Source organism: Pelobates fuscus, chromosome 5 (assembly GCF_036172605.1).
Source record: "Pelobates fuscus isolate aPelFus1 chromosome 5, aPelFus1.pri, whole genome shotgun sequence".
Lineage (NCBI taxonomy): Eukaryota > Metazoa > Chordata > Amphibia > Anura > Pelobatidae > Pelobates > Pelobates fuscus.
The window spans coordinates 360,794,080-360,809,762 of NC_086321.1; the positions used below are offsets into that span (position 1 = coordinate 360,794,080).

At 39.3% G+C, this 15,683-nt stretch overlaps 1 protein-coding gene across 1 annotated transcript in view; it reads right to left on the reverse strand.

The window, feature by feature from the left end:
* PIK3R5 (phosphoinositide-3-kinase regulatory subunit 5) overlaps positions 1 to 15,683 on the reverse strand; it is a 68,796-nt gene that overhangs the window by 44,761 nt on the left and 8,352 nt on the right. Inside the window, exon 3 of the mRNA XM_063456026.1 lies at positions 3,874 to 3,980. The gene's annotated coding sequence lies outside the window, so the exon portion shown is untranslated. The remainder of the gene's footprint in view (positions 1 to 3,873; positions 3,981 to 15,683) is intronic.

The window sequence follows — 15,683 nt, forward strand, 5'->3', positions numbered from 1 at the left end:
CACACCTAGAAAATCACGCTATAACCACGAAAATACAAATTCAAAACAACACCATCTGCATAGGTTTGGACATTATTGCTACATTCAATGGCTTATAATGCAAAAAATACAATTAAAAAAAGTAATGATTTCTAAAACTTATTACAAAAAAACAATGTCAGGTGAAATAACAATCATCATAGAAATCATTAGGAAAACGTAAAAAAATCACGAAAATCTTTGCAATTTACCTGGGATATGAAGGAAATAAAACAATAAAATCACGATTAAATGCCTTAAAATTTTATGTATGCTCTGAGGTAAGAAAAAGCCTCAAATCTCCAGAAAAGTTTTAATTGTCTCTCCCTGAACGCACGTATACTGTGTAATCAACACTTACTAACCCAGTCATGGGTGGAGTTTGGTCCAGCAAAGAGTTACTGTAACCAGTCACATAAACAGGACTGAAATATATAAAAGTTCTTGTGGTCCTCGAACTCGTGTAATAAACCTGTGGCTGGATCACGGCCTAGCTGAATGGCGTCTGATCCTTTCTTGTTAAACCCAAAGTACATTTTATTCTATCAGGATTTCTAATATTGACATGGCAACAATTATTGAATACATCTCAGGGTACTACATGTCCTTCATCTTCACCAGAACCGAATACATGTTTGGGGTACTCCCTAACCACTCTCAGTTGTGACTTCTGCAAGCCAGTCAGTCAGTGCCTACTTGACCTATTCTTGGAACCAGACTTAAAATATATGAACTATTAACTACTGCTGCAAAGCTAATGTGTCTTCAATGTCTATTAAAGTCAACACTTTTATAAATTGTCGCAAATGAGACAAGCTCAGGACATATAAAACTCAGTACAGCACTGTGGCTTTAGGAATAAATACCTGTATTCCTAACGCTATTGTGCCTCTGTCTGTATCCGTATTATTATTAAGGTAACTTACCCCTGCATTGCATCTTGTTCCCGTGATTCTGCACAAAAGCAATACCCAATAAATCATGGGACATCAGTAATAATCATTAAATGGGTTAACCGTATCAGAACAAGCTTGAATTCAATGTTGTTTACAAAAATAGAATTGGTAACCAATTTTTTGTTAGCTAATCTGTGCTCAATAGTTATGTGATATTTATTGCTCTTTGATTTGAATTGTCATTCTTGGTTAATTTAGTTAGAATAGTTCAGTATTCTCATTTGCCTGTCTCCTTGCAGTTCAAAACTGCCTCCCCTCCCCAAACAGATCAAAATAATTCCACTGGGGCGGGGCCTGACCACTGAGCGGAGTGGTCGCACTAAACGAGAGCTCCAAGCAGAAACCTGCAAATAAGCGACATATACAGGACATAACACGCCACAACCTCGCAAATTAGAGCAGCAGAGCCTCGGTGTTACCCCGAGACTCAAGTGGGTGGATTGCCGTGCTCGGAGGGGCACTCTAAAACCGACTGCAAGTTGCGGCCTACCAGCAGATGCAAGCGTGGGAGAGGCGGCCGACCTCCCTGCAAAATATCTTGCTGGAAAACGTTGAGCTTTCGGAACCCCGTTTCCCCCCCCTGCCGGTGAGGGATATCCCGGCACACTCAATAAGCTACTGGGCTGTGTCTCGAAACGCCAAGAGGAACCAGACCACTTACCCGCTCCAGATAACACACTGTAACATAGTCAAAACCAAGATGGCGACTGTGGTGCCGACTAAGACGACACACGGCCTGCTAGAAAACTTCGACCAGCGGCTAGATGCAATCTTCAGCGAATTCTGGCAGAAGTTGTGGAGCAGAGGGGTACCAGCTAAGGAGAAGCGGAATCAAACCATGAAGCGACGGAACCTGCCTCCCGACCATCTGCCCCAAGAGGCTAGTAGGCCTCAGAGCAATCGACCAGCCCGCAGACCACGGAAACCGGGGGAGAAGAGGGCCAGCTTTAAAGCAGTGTCCTATCCCGAGCCGTCCAGCATTCGATACAGCCTTTCAGGACCGAGAGCCCACAGGAGGACAACCTGGGTGCATGAGCGACCACGAGCAGCAAAAGCACCTTACCGAGTCTTTGCTTACGGTAGCAGTGGGATCCGCACTGAGGCTCCTGAGATGGCTTGGGGCCGGCGGAGAGAACAAGCTGGGACTGCCCGGGAACTGTATATATACTTGACTCATATTGTCAGCACAGGTATTGGGTGAACACCAGCCAGAGAAGGGAGAGAGGCATGCCGACGACTCGTCACAAAACAGCCGCATGCCACCCTCTCTCACGGAGACACATTACCCTGGCTCTCAGCAATCAGTGACTCTAAATAGCTCGTTAAAGCTGGTTTACTTTATTTTATTTTATTTTACCTGTCTGTTAAGCTTAGTTTAATTATTCTAGGTGGACACGCATACAATAGTGATGTGTTAAAACTAAACTAATTTCCAGGCCAATACCCTTACATGCCATTCGAATATTGGCCTAGACCTGCACGTTTAGTTTAGCTCTGCCTGTCTAATTAGCGACAATCTGATCTAGACATCCACGGGAATATGTTGCGCCTGGCATTGAGCCTATCGCTTGCACAATGTAGTCACCTGCACAGGCGGAAAACGCACTACTTTCTTCTCATATGTTTTCGCAAACAATTATTTTTATTTAATTTAGGTTCCTCATACTTCACTCATACACTGAGATGCAAGCCCATACTGTCCAGACTCATTACCAGTGGTCCACTCTCTTTAGTAATTTCCCAGCAAGTTAAATAGTAATACTACAGATGATGTCTCACCCTTTAATTAGCCTGTAACTTGCACTTTGAAGTCTCATGTATACCTATACCTTACAAGTCAAGCTGGCCTTGTTTTCTGCCTAAACAGTTAGTCATGTTTGACCAGCCTCATATTCTCTCAGCATGCTTAGCCTGTGTTCAGCAACCCACCTTCACCTACCATACGTTTCACAAGCATGAATATCTTGATGTTATAATTTAATCTTAGAAAAAGTGCAGTCAATCAGACATGTAATGTGTGCTACCAGTTAACATTCTGATACCAATTGCAATGTCTCTGTTAAACTGTAAAATTTGCAAAGCACTACAAAAATAAAGAATTATAAAAAAATAAATAAAAAAAAAAAAAAATAATTCCACTTTGCAGCTACAATTCATGTCATCTTCATCTTCAAACTCCACACGCTGATGTTTTCTTCGAATTGCACAGTCAATAACTCAGAACAGGAAACCTCAATTCTTGAAAGCACATGTCCTCTCTCCTCAACAAGTGGTAGGTAGAGTAGTATGAGGGAGAGGAAAGCACTATGCCAAAACTTTTAAAAAAAATGTATTGAGGACAATAATCCACCACAGAAACTGCTCATTTCTACTTTGGTGGGGTAGAGGGCAACTGGCACCAACTTCATATGCCTTGTTGAGGGGTGTTGTTGAGGGAAGGGAGGGCTAACAGGCCCTGGTTTCCAGAATGGGGTCCTAAAAAGCCTCATATTCATATCTAAATGGTCACTGCTAGCAATAAGTTCCCTGTAATATAGAAAGCGAATGCACTGCATTTGGAGTTAATTATACAGACATTTTTTGAATATTGCTGTGGAACAAGATTACTATGTCAAAAGTCGCCAAACGACCTGGAAGTCCCAGAAGTGGAGTTAACCTTCCAAGGCAATTATTGCAGTTGATCAAAAACTGCAATAATTACCATTGCAGGATTAACGGACCTGGGACACTGCACCCTGACCACTTAAATGAACAACTTTTTTTTCCCCTCTCTCTCCCCATTTGATTTCCTGGAATAATTCAATATGTGAAATTCTTTTTCTTTCAATAAAAATGAATCACATGTATTCAGGTATTAACATTCTTGAAATGAGCACATTCCGGATAAAAATAACGATACCTTTATATCTTGCCACGGTGATGTTGACTATGTTGTCTATGTCTCTTGGCTTTGACGAACCATCTCTGTTGAACCATGCCTCTCAAAAGGACCCACTTTGTTCATTCCTGTTTTAGAACACAAGACAATATTTGTCATGTCAGCGATATTGCCTTAGTAGGTCTATGCAAACGCTATGAGATTGCCTGTATTGTCCTGTGTGACGAAGTCCCAAATTGTAGAAAAAGCAGGTAATATAAACTGCAGGGGAGAGAAATAAAGCTAAATGACCTTTTTTTTTTAAATCAGAGCTCCTTATAATGTTCATCCAATCAGAATACACTGATAATTCATGGTCACTGACAAAGCCATCCATGGGTGAAAATTAAAGGCAGGCCCTGTTTGCTATTAAATACCATGTAGTTAGTTTTACAGGTGGGAGAGTGAGGGTTCCTGCGCTAAAATTCACTGTAAGGAGTACTCGGCAACAACATCCAACATAGGAGACGTGTCAACGTTTGTTTTCTTGTCAATCTCTTTTTTTATTAAGGTAAGTATAATGACTATTATTCAGTGTACTGAAATTGCAATGTAGAATACAAATGATTGGTAATACCTTTTATTTTTTTTTTATCAAATAAACAAAAGAAGCAAGAACAGACTATATAGACTGACATGACTTAACTGCAAATATTTCTATTGCTATACTCACAGAGGAAAAGGACTAGGAAGACATGTTGATGATAAGGGAACAAGTTTATACTACAGGATTATGGTGCAATAGTTGTAAAACCAGTGGATTTGTAACATGAACAAAGAATGCAAATGACAGAAGATATGGGAATCAAGTATGGATCCGTGTTGTGATGACCAAGATTGTATTATCGCCACTGCCACAGACAGAAGTCACAAGGATGAATTACCTTATGCCATATACAGGCCATAAGCAAGAGTCCAGTTCCACACTATGTTTATCGGCCCAACCCTTCTTTACACTATTTGGCAGGATTCGTTGAGTTCCCGCTTGAGTGTCAAAAATGAGGCTGCTGTGCCACAGATGCCCATACCTTTGCCCCAGGCCTAAAAGAGGTCCATAGCCCTAAGTCCATGGATCTTCCACAGCCGAGTGGAGGGATCCGAAGCCCTCAGGTTCACCAATACATGGACGAACCATTGAGTGTATGGGCGGCTACAGGGAGTTAACTCCAAGCGGTCCCCCAGCCCAGTAGAAGGATTGGTAGCAGGTTCCTCAACTTCGGACTTCTGAGCAGCTGGGGAGGATAGTATTGCATAACTATCACTAATACAGAGCAAGAAGCTCTGGCAGGTTCTCTTGGCAGGATTGGAGTTTTGTTGTGGTGGCCATCTTGGGTACGCCAAGTTGTTTCAGAGTTAACTTGTTTCCAGATTCCTGCCAAGGAGCGTTTGTTTCCCAGCGGGGACCTGGATATGCCCCACCGGTCCAAAGGGCGGGGTGAACAGGGCCCAGCCTGTCCACAAGGGTGCCCGCGTGTTCCCAAACGGTGAGATGTGAGAAATACACCAGGCCACAACGAGTAGGAGGCTTCAGCAGCACAATAACAGGAGCGGTGAGATTTGGGATCAACACCCAGATTGTTGAGAGTGTTCCAGACGTCAGTACTGATGCCAGAGAGGTATTTGGTAGGGTGTTTGTGCCCCCCAAAGTCCCTTGGTGTCTTTTTCAAGCCTTACAAAGTCCACTAGTGTTGAAAGGTTGGCAGGCTGAAATTTGTGGACATTGTAATAAAAGCCATAACATTTTCATTTAATTACAATTGTTTATAGTAAAACAGATACATTACCATCTCTGTGACCAATAAGTGTATCTGTTAAAAGCCAATTATTAATATTTAAACTCATACTTTCCAGTCAAAAGTCAGATATTTCTTTCTGAGGGGAGAATGGATTAACTCTGATGATGGTCAAGGTTGGACCTTCTTGAAAGCACTTACTTTTCTGAGAGGTATAGAGAGACTATGAAAATAGACTGTTTGTTATGCAAGGTCTTATTTGACTTATGGACTGTTCTGACCAAGCAGGTGCAAAGTATTCAAGTGATGCTTATATCATCTGTGTCGCAATCATGAGTCACATACTTGTGGCTTTAATTGACCTATGTCAGAGGAACTGCACCCCGATGGCTTGCTCAAAGACTAAAAAAATATATATATTTAAATCCAACAGTTAAACAGTTTGCATTTTAGGCAGAGATTATGGACAATGCTGCAGAACAACACCTAGACTTCAAAATTGTTCATTAATTCTACACACCTGCACAGGGAAATCCTTTTTTCATATATGGGTTTTTTGGTAGTGTCCTGCTTTTAGACCACCAGGGATTTGAACCTACTCTTTCATTAAAAATAATTTAATTTCAGTATATTTATAGTAGTGATAGGGGTGTTGACTCTTAGAATCCTGGGCGAAAAAAAGTTACAGAAAGATAAATTACTGAAAAAGTAGCCCTACCTCTAACCCTGAAGAATTCCCTCTGCTAATATCAGGGCTGATATCAACAGGTTGATTTCCTAGTTAAAGAGCATAGAACAAAATGTGTAAACAATAAAAAAATAAACATATCAAAAATGAAATATAATGGCACAATATTATGTAAGGTGTTTTCAATTTGTTGGGCTGAACTAGTCTGGGTGCCTATAAAAAATAAATAAATCTTCTCTTTTTCAAATTTGTTTAATGCCCTCATATATAAATTATGTTGTCATTATGTAAAAGTAACGTATTGTCAATTAATAGATGTTTTAATATTGTTTGTTTGTGGTATTTAAATAAAATGTGCCTTTTTTTTTTTTTTACCTTTCTGCGTCCCCAGAGCAGGATTAACAATTAATATGAGGAATTTAGGCAGCTGCCTAGAGCCCAGGGATTAGACAGAGACTCTGGAACCATGAATTTGCTTGGCCCTATTCGCCAGCAGTGCACTATGTGAAGAATGGGGGAGCCAAACCACTAATCGGTAACCTGCCAAGGATCCTGTCTGATTATAATCATAAGCAGAGAGCTACTAGTTTTAGGGGTTCTTTAATTATATAAATAAATACATTTGTGGTGCAGTATAAAGCATACTGGTCTGCCCTGTTGTCCCTGTTATTTGCTATGGTGTCCCCTATCTCGAAGATGTCATGCAAAAGTGGAATGGCTACCTGGCTGACTAAATGTCTGGTATCAGAGGTATGTATGGTCCAAATGTATTGACGCAGAGTTATGGCTGTACTAGAGGACCTGATGAAGAGGTATATTGGTACCTGATGCTTTGTTGCAGTAAAAGCTGTCCTCACGCAGAAGTATGGCGTGCCCAGAGTCCCTAACACAGAGGTATGGACATAAAAGAGGCCCCAATACATGTGTATGTCGTCGGTCCCAGAGGACCTGATGCCGAGGTATATATGTATTAAATGTGTTTGCACAGAGGTGAATGGTTACAAGATAATTTGCACAGTGTGAAAGAGGTACGAGATACCCCTTTCTGAAGAACTATAAATATACCGAAGTAGTGACTGTGGTTTTAGAAACAGGAAGTTAAGTGGTTGGTATTTTGTTTACAATGGAAGGTTTAGAGGAGGTTGTATCAAGTCTAGAATCAAAGATGGTTCCGTATTACATTTCATCCACCATCACCCTCTTCATGAAAGACTTTTGAGACTCTACACGTTGGCTATGTATAGGTCAACTATTGTGCTCTCTAAACACGTCTAATCATGTTCTTTCATTACCATATCCTACCAACTAAGCAGATGCAGAGAAAAAAGGTTTTGGAATACTGATAAGTTGGCAAACAGGTTAGAAGTTATACATTCGAAAGGAAAAAAAATCTGGAAGTGCCAACTCCCATGATGCACATGCAGCCTGTCATCCATGGGCTATCTAATTCCGAACATGAATTATTGTAACAAAGGAGTTACTGGTAGCTGCTGTCTGTGTCAAGAAATTGCTGTAGAATCCATTTCATTCATTAATGAACAATGGTCACATTTCGGAATCTATTGATTTGAATAGATGTGTCCATTGTCTTGTTTGCCCTGAATGCAAATTATTTGCAGTGAACGGCTGTTATCTGTAACTTCTGCTTTTTCCACAATGGACTTGTTACTACAAAAATTTACTGGAAGCCTTAATGTGACATGCAAAGATGGGAGAAGCCAATGGTGTGTTTCGTAAGTGCAGATGCTTTCATATTGACACGTTGTTGCCAGGACTATAATCGTCAGCATTTCTTCATTATGCAGATGTCGTTTACAATAAAAAAAACCAACAACAAATAAATATATATATAATGGTCAAATTCAAGTCCAAAGCTATTTCTGTTTCACCACACTTTACATGAAAAAAAACCAACCAAATATCTTAATGTATGACCTTTTAGTGATGACTAACCCCGGGCTAAATTTCCCACTTGTTAGTGATTTAGAAGAAGAAAATCACATTTATATTTGAACTTTTTAACACTATAGGGTCAGGAATACATGTTTGTGTTCCTGACTCTATAGTATTCCTTTAAGTACTGTTTACACCTGATAGCAGCTTTTTATACTATAATCAATCTGTTAAATTTCTTCATTTTAATGATAATGAATGCTGTATACCCTCTATAATAGCAACACAAAATATAGATCCTAATAAATCATCTGTCTAAAATGTTTTCTGAAAATTATTACAGCTCCTAAAGCAACTTCCTGGGTTTGGTCCTGCCATCTATGCAGGACCTACGTTCAGCATGCATGGTGACGCTGAACGCTTCCCATAGAAATGCATTGATTAAGTGCATCTCTATGATGAGATGCTGATTGGCACAGTGCAACGTATTGCCGCCGATGCGCAATAGCTTCCCAATGACTTCCTATGGAAAAGCATTGGATTGATTGAGATCATCAAGATTGATGATCTCAGCCATGAAGATGAGTCCAGACAACGCTAGACCAGCACGGCGATGAAGAAAAGGTAAGTAAAATACTTTTAATTCATACTGAGAGGGTTAAACACCTAACCATGCAGTCCTAACACTTTAGTGTTCCTTTAAGTTACCCAAATATTCTTTATTCCTGACCTTGGCTTGTCTTTGTCTGTTGTCTGTATTGGCTTATTGGCTTGTCAAACCGAATATTTAGACTTCTGGATCTCTTTATCTTGGCCTTCCATTGTTTATGTTTGTCTCAGGTCTTGATAAAGTTTCTCCCCAAAATATGGGTAGTTTTAAAAATGGTATGACATCATTGGGGTTATTATAATTAATGGCTGGTATACTTTCTCAAAGGCAACCTAGACACAGCACACCAATCTTTGGCCATGTAACTTCCACACCCCCAGGAAATCTGTACATGTGGAGCATTGTTGTATTCATGGGACATTGCCTTATACAAATGTTTGGGTTTTATTGCAGTGAAACATATGATAATATCTTATGATTGCCACAGTGGAGCTGCAATGCTGAATTTTTCACACTTTAGATTTTATTCATAATAAATTATGTTTTATATATAAATATTTTATATAAAAAGCCCCCTCGTTTTTGCACCACCATGTCTAAATATAAATACTTTTTGTCCGTGACCAGAACTCTTCCTATTTTCCAATACTATGAGGTTTGCCATTAGAACAGGTGTTGGTAGGACCTTTCCAGTGACACCACATAAGTCACTGGTGATGCCCAAAATGGACGGCCTTGCCCACAATGGAGCTGTAGACAAATAAGGAAGAGGCATGAAATAAAGTCGTCATGGCCAGCCCCATGCATAGCTGACCATGCACAGCACAAACATGTTAAATGATGCACTCATGCCCTAGTTACTGGGCAAAATGCCCTGGTGTCCATAAATGGATGGACACCAGGGATTCAACATTTCGGAACCCTGAAATTTAGATGAACCTGTCAAACCCAGGACCGTTCCCGTATGGCTATTTTAGCCCTGGTCAAGCATTTGAACGTTTGTGCTAGTATATGCTTTCAGCTGTCAAAGTTGCATATGCATGTCCTGTGTATATGTGCATATACAGGAACCCATTTTCCAAACTGCTTGTTCTCCCTTGCCAGAGATTAGTGAGACTAATGGACTAAAAACTTGAGTGAGAATGCGGTGAGCATGCTTTTCAATCTGCCCTCCATGCCACAGGGGCATATTTTAAAATAGTCCCTCCCTCAGCAGCCGTGAGAATTATTTCGAGGCTGTGAGAATTATACCGAGGCCTGAGGAAGGTCTGCATTAGACTGAAACGTTACTGTGCTATGCTGATTCATAAAGACTTACTGACTCTTTAGTTTTGTGTGCTAAATCGTTGTTGGTATTAAAATATCTGTCCTGTGACACTAAAACAAAATTAAGGAGGGAGAAGAAGGTGGAAGAGAAACTTTGTAAACATCAGTTTTGCAAAACCCTAACTTCCTCTTGCTGTATACACTTCCTGGTGTGTGGTATCATTCTATTCTTTAATACTACAGCAAATTTTATTAACCACATCCTTTCCAACATGTTCCTTCTCACATAGGAACATCCCAAATCGCTGCTATGGCTTTCAAACACAAAACAAAATGATATAAAAATCTCTATTTTATAGCATACCGGCCAACTGGCCTGTTTTTCCATGGTAAGTCCGTAGGTTTGGTTTTCAGCGTTAATGGCAGGATTTTAACAGTTGGATTTTATCTTTGTGCAATATACCCTGAGACCGAATGTCGCAGCTGCGGCTGATGTTAAGTTCCAGCTCCCATGAGAGTTACAGTTCAGTCACAGCTGTAACTCCTGGAATTCTGGGCCCTTATCAATAAAACTTAAAAATCATTAACAGGGATTGTGGTTCAATGTGACACCTGACACCTTAAAAACAAGTTTTACTGAATGGATCATTAAAAAACAAACAAGCAAAAAGTTTCTATTTATAGGATCGGGCAGGTAAACCCTGCCCAAACTCTGTGAGCGCCATGCATTTTCACTCTACTTGTTTTGACGATACCGGATTAGCCATGAATCCGCTTCCAATGCAGTCCCCTTGTAGTGGCTTCCAGCAATGTAAAGTGCATGCTGACAGCCTGAATATATGTTTAATAATACAGGATACAGTCTCATAGAAAAGACAGACCCAAGAACAATTTTGTAAAACAAATCAAAATGCCAGGTAGTGCCCTAGAAAAGAGCGACTCTCAAGAATTCCAAATTATAGTGTTAGACTAAATATATTTTGTACCCTAAATCCAAATGATTGATTTGGCCGTTTCTTTAAACCTAATTTATTTATTTTTTTAATATCTGTTCTGCAACAGAAGATGTTGTTATTCACGAGCTACTCTTGACTCATTTCTGTTGGCTTTAATGCACACTGATCGTAATCAAGGGGCACTGAATCTATACACTGTAACTGTGAATGGTTTGTGAATGTATGATTTGCAGATATCAGAATAAAACACTCCGCTGGCATTCCATTTAAACCTAGCCAACTAGATGTCATGGTAAAATCCCTGACGCACCTTACCGGGCAACTTCCATAAATGTATATGACCATCAAGTATACTGTCTATCAAATACATGGTGGCAGTGCCGTGGGACAGTGTAAATCCTGGAAAAACTATATAAAGCAGGTGTTTTTAAGTACAATGCTTCATATTTAAAATGTGAATTAACTCCTCCTAATTCAGTTACAGACAACTGGAGTTTGTTGCAGAGCTACTGTGCAAACAAAAAATGTGATTTAAAAAAACAAAAAACTATGCACCTTGGGCCTTTTAATGAGTGCACTTGATTCGCTAATTAATGAGTATGATTTATTTGATTTAACCCCTTAAGGACCAAACTTCTGGAATAAAATGGAATCATGACGTGTCACACATGTCATGTGTCCTTAAGGGGTTAAATTACATCAGTACCTCAGAAATGTTGGCTTTTAAAGGATATGCTGGGTAGAAAAAACACTTATTTTAACACATGTATTGTATCTATTCTCAATAACTGCGTTCCGATATAGAGAACACCTGAAAATGGTGCGTTAAAGCGTGCTTTGTTAGAAATCCTCAGGCTGAAAATGGACTCATGCCATATTGCCCTGTACTGCTCCCTATGTATTATAATTAGCTTGTGCCATTATGTCCTTGTCAAACTGTAGGCACCGACTTCATCCACTTTTTATATACGAATGTTATTGCCCGTCAGACCCCTGAGGATGGGAGGGATGGTACATGTTTGCTTGCGTGACAAGTACCAATAAAGAGAATTTTTATTTTCCTATTCACATGGTTTATTGAGAAATATGTGTTTGACAGTAGGATGTTATTACAAACCCCGCGGGTGTGACTTCCCATATCCATGCAATTCCATTGGTATGGCATGTGCAAGTTAGAGGGAGCATATACAGAAATCTGCGCGCACCATTTGCCACCGCGCATGCCCACACTCGCCAGTCACATGTAAACATACATAACTATCCATGCACACATAAAACTACTTACAGAGATACCTGTTTAGCAACACACACATGCATGCGTACACTGAGACACTCACTCATTCATACACAGATTCACGTATTTCTTGAGGGTTCACAGCTGAATATTCTGCCCTGCTACTGTGCCACTTAGGTCGCATGGAACCAACCCACAGACCCCTTGGGCTGGCGCTGCATATCAAAATATGGCATTTCATTGCAGACAGCCAAAAGTGCGTTAAGAGGGCCAAAAACATGGCGGGTTGCAGACCTTGCCCTGGACGTACTGCAAACCTAAGTGTGCTTTCTGTTTATGCTTGCTGTGCTACCTACCTACATTTTTTCAATAGTGTTTGCTGGGGTGAGAGAACAAAGAATTGACAAATTTAAAACACTTCACTAAATGACTCCTAATAGCATAACAGTGCCTTATAGAAAAAAGGCTCATTTAAAATACCAGACCTGCTTGTGACTGTATGAACAAAGAGGTTTTTATTTATATTTTATTTTATTTTTTACACAAAAAATGCTAAGGTTTTGCACTGTCCTTATGCATATTGTACTGATAAACCTATAACATTACAATAATTCAAATCCACGTTTTGTCTGGTGAGAACTATATGTATTTATGGGTGGGTCAGTGGATTCATAATTTAACAGAACTTGATTTTTGCTCCTCGGAATTCAGGGGGGAAGATATATCCTGGTGCACACCCCACTTCCTGTTATGAACTGGGGCCAACCTGCACAGCATGGCTTTTAATAGTAAGTATTTATCAAACCTGATACACCTACCACTGCTATATATATATATATATATATATATATATATATATATATATATATAAAAGTAAATATAATGCATTTTACTTTAAACAACTGGCAAGTACAGTTTTATTCTCATTTTAATTCCCTATAGTATTTATTTAAAATATTTTATAAAGAAAAAAATAATAAAAATAATTACACCAAGTGAAAACAATTCCAAATAACCTAAACTTTATAAAGGTATATTCCTAAGGTGATTGTAATTTGATTTTATTTATATATATATATATATATATATATATATAATCTCCACTTATGCAAAAGCTTGTTTCTAGTTTTCTATAAATTATTTATTTATATATATATATATATATATATATATTTTTTTTTTTTACTTTGCTATTACCATAAATTACTGCTGTTAGTAATCTGTTTAAGCTTATTAACTAAACGGTGAATTGAAAACCAAAATTGAGGCTAAAATAATCAAATATGTCTATAAATCAGTGGAAGTTGCTTTTTTGTTTTTTTTCTTCTTTCTATTTTTGACTTAAATGTTGGCATTTAATCTTCAAAGTCACTGTAATTGCATAGTGGATGACATATTGCTATCGCAATGTCTTTTATGAGGGTCTTTGGTTAAAACAAACAAACAAAAGAAATGTGTCAACCATGCTGTGAAATCAGTAACGGGTGGGGAGGTAAGTGGCCACTTTTTGTACTGAAACATACATTTACGTCCCCCCCCTTATATTGTGAGTGTGACTTGGCATGGTATAAGCCAAGCTTCCCCAAACCCCAGCCCTCCAGATGTTGCTGAACTACAACTCCCATGATTCTCTGAATGAAATAGGCTGAGAATCATGGGAGTTGTAGTTCAGCAGCATCTGGAGGGCCGGAGTTTGGGGAAGTCTGGTATAAGTAATGATATGGTGCTCTCAATTGATTATACAGTATTGTCTTCTGTCAATAACCTATCCATAATAATCAGCTGACTGTAAATGCTCGGTGGGTACCAACAAGCAGATGTGGTTACAAAAAGATAAACTGAATGAAAAAACACACGCACATGTAATACTGGCAAAGCATTTAGGAAGATGAGGTCCACAGCATCTGAAGTACCAAAGGTTGCCTACCCCTGTAGTAGAAGAATGTAAGCCTATGTGATGTGATCTAATTTCACTTTAAAAAGAGAGCGGTCACTTACAGCATTGTGGATGTCTATATTTAATTTTAGTTTTCAGACACGTATTTTAAATGTAGGATTTAAATAAATATACTATTAAAACATACTGGAATTACAGTATTTCTTTAACTAGAGAATATGTCGAAATTGAAGCAAATATCTCTATAATCAAATACAATTAGGAGACTGTAATCAAATCAAAGATTTGGGCAGTTAACCTTCTACTCACATTAGAAACTGGGGGATGTTTAACCTTCTACTCAAATCACAGATTAGGGGACTATTGGCTTTCCAATTATGGTTAAGATTAGGGGGACAGCCTTTAAACCTTTTAAAAAACAGTGTCAGTTGGCCCTGTATTAACTTGATATGCCTTCATTTCTATAAAATGCATGAAAAGGAATCTAAATCTCTTTTTGCATCCTGAAATTTTACAGCTATGGTGTTTCCCCCTCCATCGAGTGTAATTTTATTATGTCCTAAAATTTAATTTCCAGAGTTACGTGATATCAAATATCTAAATTTAAAAGTTACAACATATTATTGCATGACTATCTCTCTGCTCTATAACTCCATTGTCCTATCAGCAGTTGATGCAAATCGTACAGGAAGTTCTAGCTATGGAATATGGAGCAAAACTAAAATCTATGATAAGCCGAAAGTCTGTAAGCAGTGCTTTTCTCTATGGCATTGGAACACAGTAAACAGAAGCTGGCATGACATCATATGCAAAATTCTCACTCAGGAAACCCCCTGGTATTTTTGGGTCCTGATGAGGAACGGATTGGGTACTGTTCCAAGCCCTTTATGTATGGAGGCCAAACCAAAGAGGTGATTTTTGTTCGTTGAATGCAAACCTCAACAGGACATTGTCAGTGAGTCAGTAGACCAAATGTCCTACTGTAAAGGTCACTTCATCATGCTATCGTTCACATTTGGAACAGCATCAAATCTGACCAGCTTCCACCCCAGCACTTCCTATCACTCATTCCTCCCATGGTACTATTATGGGGTACAGTCCCTATTCCTCCCCTGTAAAAGGGAAAGCATTACAAAAAAGTGCCACATACAGGGCAGTCTTATAGTCTACTTCAGCGGTGGAGATAAAGCTGCTCTCTGCTGTTCACCTAGAGCTAGCAAAGCCTTGTGGGACTCCTAGTTCTACACGGCTAGTTACTACCTTTTGCCCGTCCCGGTGTACATTTGTGAACTGTTAAAGGGGGGGGGGGGGGGCATCTGTTTTATTACAAAGTTTGAGATCTCTGAAAAGTACTGTGGGGGTGGTGGGATTTAAAGAGGCGTGCTTGGGCAAAGTGCTTAAAGTGGACCAATTACTATGGAAACAATTTAGAATTAATGGAACACTATAGGGTCGGGAACAGAAACTTGCCCCCCCTTTAAAAGCCCGAAAAATTCACCTTATTTCCATTGCCGT